The 12658-nt window shown below is 41.4% G+C and overlaps 1 protein-coding gene across 1 annotated transcript in view; it reads right to left on the bottom strand.

Moving 5' to 3' along the window:
- LOC127000826 (cell adhesion molecule 3-like) overlaps nucleotides 1-12658 on the bottom strand; it is a 102653-nt gene that overhangs the window by 9691 nt on the left and 80304 nt on the right. The window lies entirely within an intron of this gene.

Below are 12658 nucleotides of genomic sequence, written 5' to 3'. Positions count from 1 at the left end.
TACTTTTCCTTTCCCTTACCGTGTCAATCTTCAGGAAACGTTTGATGGGTTTTCTCAGGTGATTAATCCTTCTGTTCTCTCACCTAACTTACCTGTCCTTCCCATACCTGTTTCTTCTCACCTGTTCATGTCACTCTCGCTCCTTTCTTTTCCTTCCTTACCGTGTCAATCTTAAGCGCACGTTTGATGGGCTTTTTCTGGTGTTAATTCTTGCTCTCCTTTCATGTCAATCTCACACCTGCGTTTTTCTGCACACCTTCTCTCATCATTTCCGTCCCTTCATGTTCCTTCCTTACCTTGTCAGTTTTAAACATGCAGTTGATTTGCTTCCCCAGGTGATCATTCTTACTTTTCTCTCCTTTAATTAACTCACCTGTCCCTCCCACACCTGCGTTTTTCTTCCCATTTGTTGCATGAATTTTGAACTTCTTCCTTTCCCTTTCACTTTCTTACCTGGTCAGTCCTAAACACACGGTTGATTGGCTTTCTCAGACGTTTATGCTTGCTGTTCTCTCACCTAACGTACCTGTCCATGTCATACCTGCCTTTCTCTTCACACCTGTCAGCGTTTACCTCACTCCCGCTTCTTCCTTTTCCTTTCTTTCCTTACCTTGTCAGCCCTAAGCACACGGTTGATTGGCTTTCTCAGACGCTTGTGATTGCTGTTCTTTCACCTGTTTTACCTGTCCATCTCATACCTGCGTTTCTCTTCACACCTGTCAGCTTTCACATCACTCCCGCTCTTTCCTTTTCCTTTCTTTCCTTACCTTGTCAATCCTAAGCACCCGGTTGTTGGCTTTCTCAGACGCTTATTCTTGCTGTTCTTTCACCTGTTTTACCTGTCCATCTCATACCTGCCTTTCTCTTCACACCTGTCAGCGTTTACATCACTCCCGCTCTTTCCTTTTCCTTTCTTTCCTTACCTTGTCAATCCTAAGCACCCGGTTATTGGCTTTCTCAGACGCTTATTCTTGCTGTTCTTTCACCTGTTTTACCTGTCCATGTCATACCTTCGTTTCTCTTCACACCTGTCAGCTTTCACATCATTCTCGCTTCTACCTTTTCCTTACCTTGTCAGTCCTAAGCACACGGTTGATTAACATTCTCAAGTGTTCATTCTTACTGTTCTCTCACTTAATTAACTCACCTGTCCTTCCCATACCTGCGTTTTTCTCCACATCTCTCCCATGGATTCTGCACTTTAAAACATTCTTCCTCTTCCTTGTCTTATCGGTTCTTGCTGCTTTCTTCACGCATCATTTACTTTTGCAGTGGAGTTTCTTATGGTGTTCGTGTTCTTCCTTGCCTGTTCGTTTCCCTATTCTCTCTTCCATGACAATATTCCTTTTTCGTTCCTTCATTCCCCGTTCTTCCTCCTTCACACATAACTTCCTCTTATGTTTATTTTGTTATTCATGTTTTCCTTCCTTGCTTGTTCATTTCCCTATCCTCTCTCACTTCCCTGTCCATTCCCGTATTGCTTCCCTTTCTTCTTTCTCCTTTCTACCTTCATTTATCATCTCTTATTATTGATGGTCTTATTTTATTGACGTTTCTTGTATGTTTTCCTTCTTTCTCCTTTCTACCTTCATTTATCATCTCTTATTATTGATGGTCTTATTTTATTGACGTTTCTTGTATATTAATTTCTCTATTCTCTTTCCCGTACTTTCTATATCCATTCTCTTATTGTTTTCCTTCCTTTCTTCTTTCTACCTTCATTTATTATCTTTTTATTGAAGGTCGTATGTTACAAACGTTTCTCGTATATTCATTCCTCTTTTACTTTTCTCCCTCACTTTCTATGTCCATGGCTCTCCATTTCTTATCTTCCTTCATTCCTCTTTCAGTTTCCTTCATCTATAATCTCCTTACATTGTTTACGATCTTTTATATATGCATGTTCTTCCTTCCTCGTTTGATAATTTCCCTATTCTCTCTCGTCCTCACTTTCCATGGACTGAAAGAAGAGAATGGGTTAAAACGTCGACTTAGGGAAAGAGGAGGAGGAGGAGGAGGAGGAAGAAGAGAAGGAGGAAGAGAAGAAGGAAGAAGGACGAGAAGGAGGAGGGAAGGGAGTGGGGAGGGTGTATGAGAAAGGAAAGAAAAATGAATGTAGAGAATGGGTTTAAACGTCGACTTGGGGGAAGAAGGGGAGGAGGAGGAGGAGGAGGAGGAAGAAGAGGAGAAGGAAGAGAAGAAGGAAGAAGAAGGAGGAGAAGGAGAAGGGAAGTTAGTGGGGGTTATATATGAGAAAGGAAAGAAAAATGAAAGAAGAGAATGGGTTAAAACGTCGACTTGGGGGAAGAGGAGGAGGATCAGGAGGAGGAAGAAGAAAAGGAGGAAGAGGAGGAGGAAGAGAAGAAGGAAGAAGAAGGAGGAGAAGGAGAAGGGAAGTTAGTGGGGGTTGTGTATGAGAAAGGAAGGAAAACTGAATGAAGAGAATGGGTTAAAACGTCGACTTGGGGGAAGAGGAGGAAGAGGAGAGGGAAGAATGGGAAGGAGGGAGGAAGGAAGGAAGGGTGGAAGGAGATTGTGTATGAGAAAGGAAAGAGGAGTGAAGGAAGAGAATGAGTTAAAACATCGACTTTGGCTTCAGGAGTTAAACATCATATAGACAGGAAGATTATACATTCCTCTTTTGTTTCTCTTTATGCACGCTACGCCCCTTGCTGCCTCTTCTTCACCTCCTCCTCCTCCTCCTCTTCTTCCTCCTCCTCCTCCTCTTCTTCCATGCATATCCTCTTATTCATCAGGGTTTGGGAGTTCAGTTCATGCTTATTTTCCCCTTCCTGTCTCTCCCTTTTCTCCGACTCGCCAGAACATCACATCGCTCGCCTTCCAATTACGTTCCTTGTTATTGGAGTTCATCTGCCCCTCCCCCTCTTCCTCGTAAGGCCTTTGTTCATTTATCTGGGCGTAATGGTTTGTGTTCAGAGGCTTTTTTTGTTTTGTTTTTCTTTATTTTGGTTCCATAAGCTGACTTCCTGGCTGCCCTTCCTTCCTTCCTTCCTTCCTTCCTCTCCCTTCCTTTTCTCCTTTCCTCTCCCTTATTCTCCTGCCTCTCCCTTCCTTCCTTCCTTCCTTCCTCTCCCTTCTCTTTCTCCTCTCCTCTCCCTTCCTCTCCCTTCTCTTTCTCCTCTTCTCTCCTCTCCTCCTGCTTCTCCCTTTCTTCCTTCTTCTCCTTTCTCTTTCTCCTCTCCTCTCCCTTTCTCCTCTCCTCTCCCTTCCTCCTGGCTGTCCCTTCCTTCCTTTCCTCTCCCTTTCTCTCCTCTCCTTTTTCTCTCCTTTAGGTTGGTCTGTTCCCGGCCGTTTCTCTGTTTTTCTCTGTTTCTCTGTTAAGTCTGATTTGTTCGTATCAATGATGGGAATTAGAAGCCCATGTTTGTCTGTTTTTGCTATTTGCCAATTTTTTTCCTGTTTAATTAGTTTTTTTTAATCTAATTTTATCATTTTTTTCATCTTTTTCATCTTTATTTTCCTGCTTGCCTGACTTACACGTATTCATTGGTGAAATTTCAAGGATCGTTCGTCTGTTATTTTTTTTTTACCGTTTTTTTTTTTCCTCCATCATCCCTGAGTTCATTATTGTCTTCTTTTTATTGTCTTCCTTATTATGTTTTTATTCACAGTAGTTCTTCTTATCATACCTGTGTTTTAATTGTCTTCTTTTATTGTCTTTTTTATGTTTTTATTCACAGTAGTTCTTCTAATCATACCTGTGTTTTTATTGTCTTCTTTTCTTGTCTTCTTTTTTATGTTTTTATTCACAGTAATTCTTCTTATCATACCTGTGTTTTTATTGTCTTCTATTGTTTTTATTATCTTTTATTGTCTTCTATTTCTTCTATTGTCTTCTTTTTGTCTTTTTTTATTTCGTTTTCTCCCGAGTTTCCTTTATTTTCTTTCTGTTACGTTTTACTATATTTTGTTTTCTTTGGCCTTCGTTTTATTTGTTTTTATTTTTTTTTCTCCCTACTGTACTTCATTTTCTGATCATTCTTCTCCTCATTGAATTTTACTACTATTTTTTTCATTATTTTCTGCTCACCGCATTCTACTGATATTTTTTTTCCTTAATCTCTTCCCATTGTCCTTATCCTATTGCTATAGTCACCCCCTCATTCTCTCCTCATATTTCCTCCAAACACCATATCCTATCGTTATTTCAATCTTTTTTTTCCACTCCCTTTTTTTTCTCGCATCACCTATCCTTGTTTCCCTTCGTTTCCTCTCTTCCCTACTGTCTCCTCTATCATATTGCCCAAGTCACCCCAAATTCTCTCCTCATATTTCCTCCTAACATCATATCCTACCGTCACTTCAATTTCTTTCCTACTCCCATTTTTTCTTTTCGTATCCTTGTTTCCCTTCGTTTCCTCTTTTCCCTACTGTCTCCTCTATCATATTGCCCTAGTCACTCCCTCATTCTCTCCTCATATTCTATCGTCACTTCAATTTTTTCCTACTCCCCTTTTTTCCTCTCGTATCACCTATCCTTTTTTTTTCCCTTCGTTTCCTCTCTTCCCTTCTGTCTCCTCTTTCTCCATTCCCGCTAACACTCGCCATTGAACGCACAAAACCACCTAATAAACGAAATAGCAGAGGAACAGCCACCCTCAGCAGCCCTTCCTCTTCCCCGTGCACTCCCACTCTATTAAAAGCACAATACTTCCTTGATTAGCGCGTTGTAAGCCTTCCCGTGTTGCGTAAACGCCAGACAATAATTCTATATTTTACCCCTGACACAATTATTTTTCTACTTTCTTTCTGTTTCCCGCTTGCTGTTACCCTCTTTCTCATTCTCATTCTCATTCTCTCTCTCGATCTCATATCATTATCTCTCTCTCTCTCTCTCTCTCTCTCTCTCTCTCTCTCTCTCTCTCTCTCTCTCTCTCTCTCTCTCTCTCTCTCTCTCTCTCTCTCTTACACACACGTTATCAGTTATTTCTTCTTTTGTTTATTTTGGTTTCCCTTTAAATTTACTTCGTTTTCATCACAAACAATAATTTATCTCTTTTTTTTTTTGTTGTTGTTTTTTTATATATTTTTTTCCTTCCATGCGGTTATTAATGTTTGCTTTTGTCTTGTTGTATTGTGTTTGGTTTTCACATGTTTGTTTGTTTGTTTGTTTGTTATTCGTCGCGAGTCTTCTCTTCACATTTAAATACAGGATCTAAAACATTTAATTATCCATCTTTTTTTTCTTTTATTTATATTTGGTTTCAGTGTGTCCCTAGATTTCTCCCCACTGTACTTCATTTTCTTCTAATTCTTCTCCTCATCGAATTTTACTACCATTTTTTTCATTATTTTCTGCTCACCGCATTCTTTTCATTTCATTTTCCCTTAGTCTCTCCTCATTGTCCTTATCCTATATCCCTGGTCACTCCTTCATTCTCTCCTCATATTTCCTCCTGACACCATATCCTATCGTCACTTCAATCTTTTTCCTGCTCCCCTCTTTCCTTCTCGCATCACCTATCCTTTTTTCCCTTCGTTTCCTCTCTTCCCTACTGTCTCCTCTATCATATTGTCCAAGTCACCCCCTCATTCTCTCCTCATAGTTCCTCCTAACACCATATCCTTATTTTCTTCGATTTTGTTTACTTATTTCACTTTTCTTCTCCCTCATATTAACACAAGATCAGAAACATTTATTAATTCACCGTTTTTCTCTTTCGTCTTTATTCGTATCAGTGTGTTCCTCGTTTTCTCTTTACCGATGCTCTTTTTTTCTTTTTTTTCTTCGATTTTATTAACTTATTTCTCTTTTTTTTAACACCGTTTTTTTTCCTGAATTTTCGTTTCATCCCATCCCTCTTTTTTTTCTTCGTTTTTTGTAATTGTTCCTTTTTCCTTTTTTTTTTCTTCGATTTTGTCCACTCACTTTTTCCTTTTTTTTCCTTTTTCCTTTCTTTCCTTTCCTCATTTTTTTCCTTTTTTTCTTCGATTTTGTCCACTCATTTCTGGCCTGAGTGTTAGTCTTTTGCTTCCTCCTTTTTTTTCTTTTTTTCCTTTTTTCCTTTTCCCTTTTCTCATTTTTTTCCTTTTTTTCTTCGATTTTGTCCACTCATTTCTGTCCCGAGTGTAAGTTTTTTTGTCCACTCATTTTTTTCCTTTTCCCCTTTTTCCATTTCTCATTTTTTCCTTTTCCCCTTTTTCCATTTCTCATTTTTTTTCTTTTTTTTCTTCAATTTTGTCCACTCATGTCTGTCCCGAGTGTTAGGTTTTTGTCCGCATATTTTTTTTTCCTTTTTTCATTTTCTCATTTTTTTCCCCCTTTTTTCTTCGATTTTGTCCACTCATTTCCGGGCTGAGTGTCAGTTTTTTGCTTCCTCCTTTTTTCCCGTCGCCGGCTCGCCCACTCGTTGTCACACGGGATACGAGGCCATTTTTAAGTCATTTGTCCTTTATGTTCAATAGTTTCCGTTAATATCCCATTCTCTTTTGCCCTCATCCCGTTTTCTTTCATCAATTTTTAACCTTTTTTTTCGGGGGTGGGGGTCCTGAATGGTGATATCACTGTTCATTTTTTTAATACTTCACTTATCTGTTTGCCTTCATCAGTTAATATCGTGGGAGGGATTATTTCATTATTTAATATTTCGATGATCTGTTTGTAATATTTCAATCATTTTTTAATATTCTTTTCCTTAGTGATTATTTATTTCTTTATGCATCTGATTTTTTTCCCTGCCACAGCTGCAGTATTTCTTTTTTTAATATTTCGATGATCTGTTTGCTTAAATGAACGTAATATTTGAATCATTTCCGAATATTCTTTTCCTCAGTGAATATTTATTTCTTTATGCATCTGATTATTTCCCGCCACAGTCGCATTTTTTTCCGGTTTTATTTATTTTCTTAAGCTGTTATTTTGGATTTTTTTTTTCATAGCTTTGCTCGTCTATCCGTTTTCGGCTATCATAACATCTGAATCTGAACAACATCTGAATCATCTTTTTTTTAAGTTTGCTACTTTTTGTTAGTGTCACATCTTATTTGATCAACGTGAAAAATACGCTACTTGCATTACTACTACTACTACTACTACTACTACTACTTCTACTACTACTTCTACTAATTACTTCGGCCACACGTCGGCGTCCTCAGCAATTAGACCCATATTCTTAAACATTTTGACGCCCGAGCACACACATTTGATAAGCCTTTCATGGGAGTTTCGGGCATTTGCAGGGGAACTTTTATGACCCTATTGGTACTTTGATCATTCCTTTGTGCCATGAAGCTAAAGGAACACTCAAGCCTTTCATGGGAGTTTCGGGCATTTGCAGGGGAACTTTGATGACCCCATTGGTACTTTGATCATTCCTTTGTGCCATGAAGCTAAAAGAACACTCAAGCCTTTCATGGGAGTTTCGGGCATTTGCAGGGGAACTTTTATGACCCTTTTGGTACTTTGATCATTCCTCTGTGCCATGAAGCTAAAAGAACACTCAAGCCTTTCATGGGAGTTTCCGGCATTTGCAGGGGAACTTTTTTTATATTGCTTTGGTTGATCATTCTTCTGTGCCATGAAGCTAAAAGAACACTCCTTAGAATCCGATTGATATATTTTTCGGCCTTTGAAAGTAGCTGATGTGCTGAGAATACCGACCTTTTATTTACAGCCAGAAGGAGGAGGAGAGCCGGAGTGGCCCGCACCTGTTGATATCTCCTGTCACCCTCGCTTGCTGTTAGCCGCTCACCACGCCCTAAACACGTCCAAATGTGTGGATAACTTATATCTCTTTTCCTGGACCGCCACTCAACAACTCGTACGTTTTGGATTAGTCTACGATGTGGCAGCGTAAGCGTTGATACCCAAACCAGCGAAGGAGGAAGGATGAGGTGGAGTTAGCCGCTGCTCCACCCACAGGAAGAGTATTACGTCATTCCTCCCCTCTCCACTTCCCCTTTTATCCCTCCCTGTCCCTTCCTTTCTCACCTCCTCCTTCCTGCCTCTTTCAACGTCTTCACCTCCTTTCTAACACTCCTTTCTACAATATCCAACTATATCTTTCCTTCTCTTCCTGTTTCTTCAGACGGTGACCAACAATATATATAGGCGCATGCTGCTTTGAGTTGCCAAGTGTCAGAAAGGGAACTTAAACTGTGTATGAAAACTATTTTGCCGAAAGAATACAAAGATACCCCTCATTGGCAAACAACCCAAGGGCACGCCATGTCAAAATCACCCCGTTCCTACACCCCTGAGGGCGGGCACGTGGAAGAAAACGGGGTGTTGGTGACGTCACGTGTTGCCGGGTTAAGTGACAGGAGACATAACCCTCGCCGAGCTCAGACAGAGTGGCGCGCGTCGTGGGAGGGGGAGGGTGTGTGAGTGACCTTGTGCTCGCGTGTGTGTGTGCCCGCCGGCGTCGTCTTGCTGTCTTCGTGAAGGTGCAGGAGGCGTGACACTACGATGAAGGTGTGTATCAGTGCGTCATCGGTCTACTTAGGAGGGCGGCAGCTGGACCATAATATATAATAGTGATATTTAAACTAGGTAGCCGTTGGTTGTGTGCGTGTGTGTGTGTGTGTGTGTGTGTCCCGCCGCTCAGTGTCCTCCCATGCTCTCCTCCTTCCATCTCTTCTTCCATAGTTCCTTTAATTCAAATGTTCTAAGTTATCCATGCTCAAAACCACCTCGGGAGCGGATTAAATGGTGAAAATAAGTAACAAGTAATTATGTTTCAAGCTGCCCCGTGCCTTCCCTTGCTGTCCTCTCCCATTTTCTTAGTCATAGTTACTTTGTTATTGTTCTAAGTTTTCCATGTCCAGAAGAACCTCGGGAGTGGATAAATGGTGAAAATGAGTAACAAGTAATCATGTTTCAAGCTGCCCCGTGCCTTCCCTTGCTGTCCTCTCCCATTTTCTTAGCCCGTTGTTACTTTGTCATTGTTCTAAGTTTTTCATGCCCAGAAGAACCTCGGGAGTGAATAAATGGTGAAAATGAGTAACAAGTAATTATGTTTCAAGCTGCCCCGTGCCTTCCCTTGCTGTCCCCTCCCATTTTCTTAGTCCGTAGTTCTAAGTCTAAGTTTTCCATGCCCAGAAGAACCTCGGGAGTGAATAAGAGATGAGTAATGAGTAAAAAATAATGTATGTGTCCCTTGCCCTCTCCCTTTAGGCCTATTTCGTTCCCTTTGTCCTCAGCTCCTTTAGTGTCAATGTTCTGTGTTTTCCATGGCTATAAGAATAAAAAATAATGTGTGTGTCCTTGCCCTCCATTTTTTTTATGTTTGTTTCCTTGTCCTTAGTTCCTTTAGTGTCAATGTTCTGTGTTTTCCATGGCTATAAGAACCTCGAGAGTGAATAAATGGTGAGTAATGAGTACTGGGTGGAAGGATTCAGGTGGTTGTTCCCTTGTTGAGATTTAAAAGCGGGCACTCCTCGTCATCACAGAGGTTGCCAGGTAGTGATATTGATAGTGTGTGTGTGTGTGTGTGTGTGTGTGTGTGTGTGTGTGTGTTTGGGGCATCACCCTAACACACTGCAAGGTTATTAGTATCCTTATGGCGCGGGAAATGTGAGTTTGAGGGAATGATGAAGAAAGAGTTATCGTACCTCGGGCTGCGGGTTGGAGGGAGGGAGGGAGGGAGGGGGTCTTCTTTCTTTCTCCTTTATCTACCATTCGTTATTTTACCCATCTTTCTCAACATATCTTTCTTTCTCTCTTCTCTTTAGTAGCCAGTATTGTAAGCATATAGTAAAACCTCAACCCTGCCCAAGCCAACGTATTTGACCCAACGACATTTTTTTTATTTTTACCTAACGGCTTAACGAGCTAAACCAGGTGCTTCACGCGTTGCTCTTTAAACTTCAAACGAGGTGTGCTGCGCTCCATTGCGACTTGTTAAACCTACTAACTTACGAAACCTTCCAGAGTTAACGTATTTACTTAAACCTAGATAAGCCTCAAAGTACGAAACAAGCCATTTTTAAACCCCTCTTTCGGCCACCTCTTTGGATTCTTTTTAGGAGCAGCGAGTAGCGGGCTTTTTTTTTTATTATTGTTACCTTTTTTTGTGCCCTTGAGCTGTCTCCTTTGTTGTAAAAAAAAAGGCGTTATGTTTCTTTGTGACTTGTAAAAAAAAACCTGATTGCTTAAGCCTACTGAAGCTACCCCCCCCCCCCCCTTTACTCTTCTTCCTCTTTCCTTCCCCCTTCTCTTAGTCTCATTCTCTTTACTCTCCTCTCTTCCTTCTTGCCTTTTCTTCTCTTAACTTACAAAACCCGTCACTATTAAACCAAGGTGTTATTTCATTGTGACTTGCTAAACCTCATACTTAACTAAACTACCGAAGCCAACTTGAAATTACGAATCCCATTTTTAAACCAAGGTGTTATGTTTCATTGTGTCTAGCTAAACCTACTTACTAACTAAACCTACCGAAGTTAACGTGTATATTTAAGCTGAACCTGAACTAATAAAACCCTCCATCAATGCAAATCAAGGTGTTCTGTGAGGCATTCGTTGTGAGAGTTACGTTTGATAAAGCCTCCAGACATTATCCTATAGGTGTTAGAGATAAGATCAATCACAATCAACACCAGATCAAGGCAGATTTTAGCTAACCAACACACACACACACACACACACACACACACACACAACTATGAAAACCCCCCCAAATCGAGAGCTACGGCGTGGCGGAGGTGAACGAGTAGGCTACGTTATAGTCTCCCTTAACCTGCGCTATCATGATTCCTCACCCCCCGCTCCCCCTCTCCTCCTCTCCCTTTCCTACCCTCCTCTACGTCATTCCTCCCCTCTCCACCTCCTCTTCCTTGTCTCTTTCAACGTCTTCACCTCCTCTCTATCACTCCTTTCTACATTCTACATCTATATCTCTCTTCCTCCTCTCCCTTTCCTACCCTCCTTCTCTACACCATTCCTCCCCTCTCCGCTTCCCCCTTTTTCCTTCCCTGTCCCTCTCTCTCCTCCTCTTCCCTGTCTCTTTTCAACGTCTTCACCTTTCTATCACTCCTTTCTACATTATCCAACTATATCTCTCCTTCTCTCCTCTTCCTGTTTCTTCCCCTCTCTCTCCTTCCATATTTATCATTCGTTTCTTCTCCCTCTTCCTCTTGTTACCAGTGTCCTCCTCCTCCTCCTCCTCCTCCTGCTCCTCCAACCACCTGTTATACCTCCCCCTCTCCATCTCCTCCCCTCCCTCTCCTCCCCTTCCTCTCTCTCCCTCCCCGTTTCCTCGCCGCCACCTGCACTCTCCCCCACCTATTCCTCTACCCCCTTCCCTTCCCTCCCCTATACATCCCTTACTTGCCGGCGCTTGTTATACCCCCCTCCCCCCCCGCTCTCTCTCTCTAGGTATTTTGCGACTTCCCTTCCTCTCTTCCTTCCCTCCTTCCTCTGTCCCTCTCTTTCTCTCCCTCTTTCCTAACTTTATCTTACTTTCTTCCACCCACACCTCTCTCAATACCAGTAATAGTAATAATGATAATAATAAAAATGATACCACTATTACTACGACTACTATTACTACTACTACTACTATTATACTATTACTATCACTATCACTACCATTCTACTACTATTACTACTACTACTACTTATGACGATAATAATAATAATGATAACGAGAGTAGCGCGTTATGAAGCGGAGTTTTAAACAGTTTCACGAGTTAATGTTTCGCTATGGCGTAAATCACGACGTGCTTGTCAGGTGAGTTTGTAATTAATGAACTGATTCTACCTGTACTAATGCTCTCTCTCTCTCTGTTTTTGTTTTTTGTTGTTGTTTTGTTTATTTGCTCTTGTTATTTTGATTGATTTGTGTTTTTGGTTTCTTTCTCATGTTATTTTTGTTTTGTTTCCTTGTATATTTGTTTATTTAGTGATTTGATTGATTTGTCTCCGTTTTCTCTCTCTCTCTCTCTCTCTCTCTCTCTCTCTCTCTCTCTCTCTCTCTCTCTCTCTCTCTCTCTCTCTCTCTCTCTCTCTCTCTACTTCTCAAACTTTTCTTCCCTCTTCATTTTTTTCTCCTTTCCGTTCCTCTTTCTCTTCTCCCCCCCTCTCTTGCCCTCTCTTCTCCTCTTTTCTTCTCCTCTCTCTCCATTCATCATATTCTCTCTCTCTGCTCTCCCTTCTTCCCTTTTCCTTCCCTCTCTCCTCTCTTTCCCTCCCTTCTCCTCCATCACCCTTCTCTTGCCTCTTTCCTCTCTCCCTTTGTCTTCTTTCTCCCTCTCTTTCACCCTCTCCTTTCTCCCTCTTTTCTCTTTCCCTCTCTTCTCTCTCCCCTCTCATTCCTCCTCTCCCTCTCCCCTCTTTCCCTCCCTCCTCACCTTTCTTCCTCTATTTCCTCTCTCCTCTCTTCTCTTCCCCTCTCTTCTTTCTCCCTGTCTTTCCTTCTCTCCCTCTTTCCATCCTCTCCCTCTCTTCTGTAAACGAGTATTTTGTGTAATGGTGGAAAAACTTCTTTGTCTCCCCTTAAAAATGAAAGCCACACGAGGAGAAACATTTTTGGACCTCCTTCTTTCCCTCGTTTTCCCCCTTTTTTCCTCATTTTTCCCGCCACCTTATCCAAGTGTCTTCGTTAATGGCCTCTTCTAGTTAACTCTCTTCCCCTCTCCTCCTCCACCTCTTCCTCCTCTTCCTCTCCTCCTCTCTCTTTCACTTGCTTCCCTTCCC

The sequence above is a fragment of the Eriocheir sinensis genome, chromosome 19 (assembly GCF_024679095.1).
Source record: "Eriocheir sinensis breed Jianghai 21 chromosome 19, ASM2467909v1, whole genome shotgun sequence".
Lineage (NCBI taxonomy): Eukaryota > Metazoa > Arthropoda > Malacostraca > Decapoda > Varunidae > Eriocheir > Eriocheir sinensis.
Note: the sequence above shows the minus strand (reverse complement) of the source record. Positions and strands in the feature narration are given on the sequence as shown.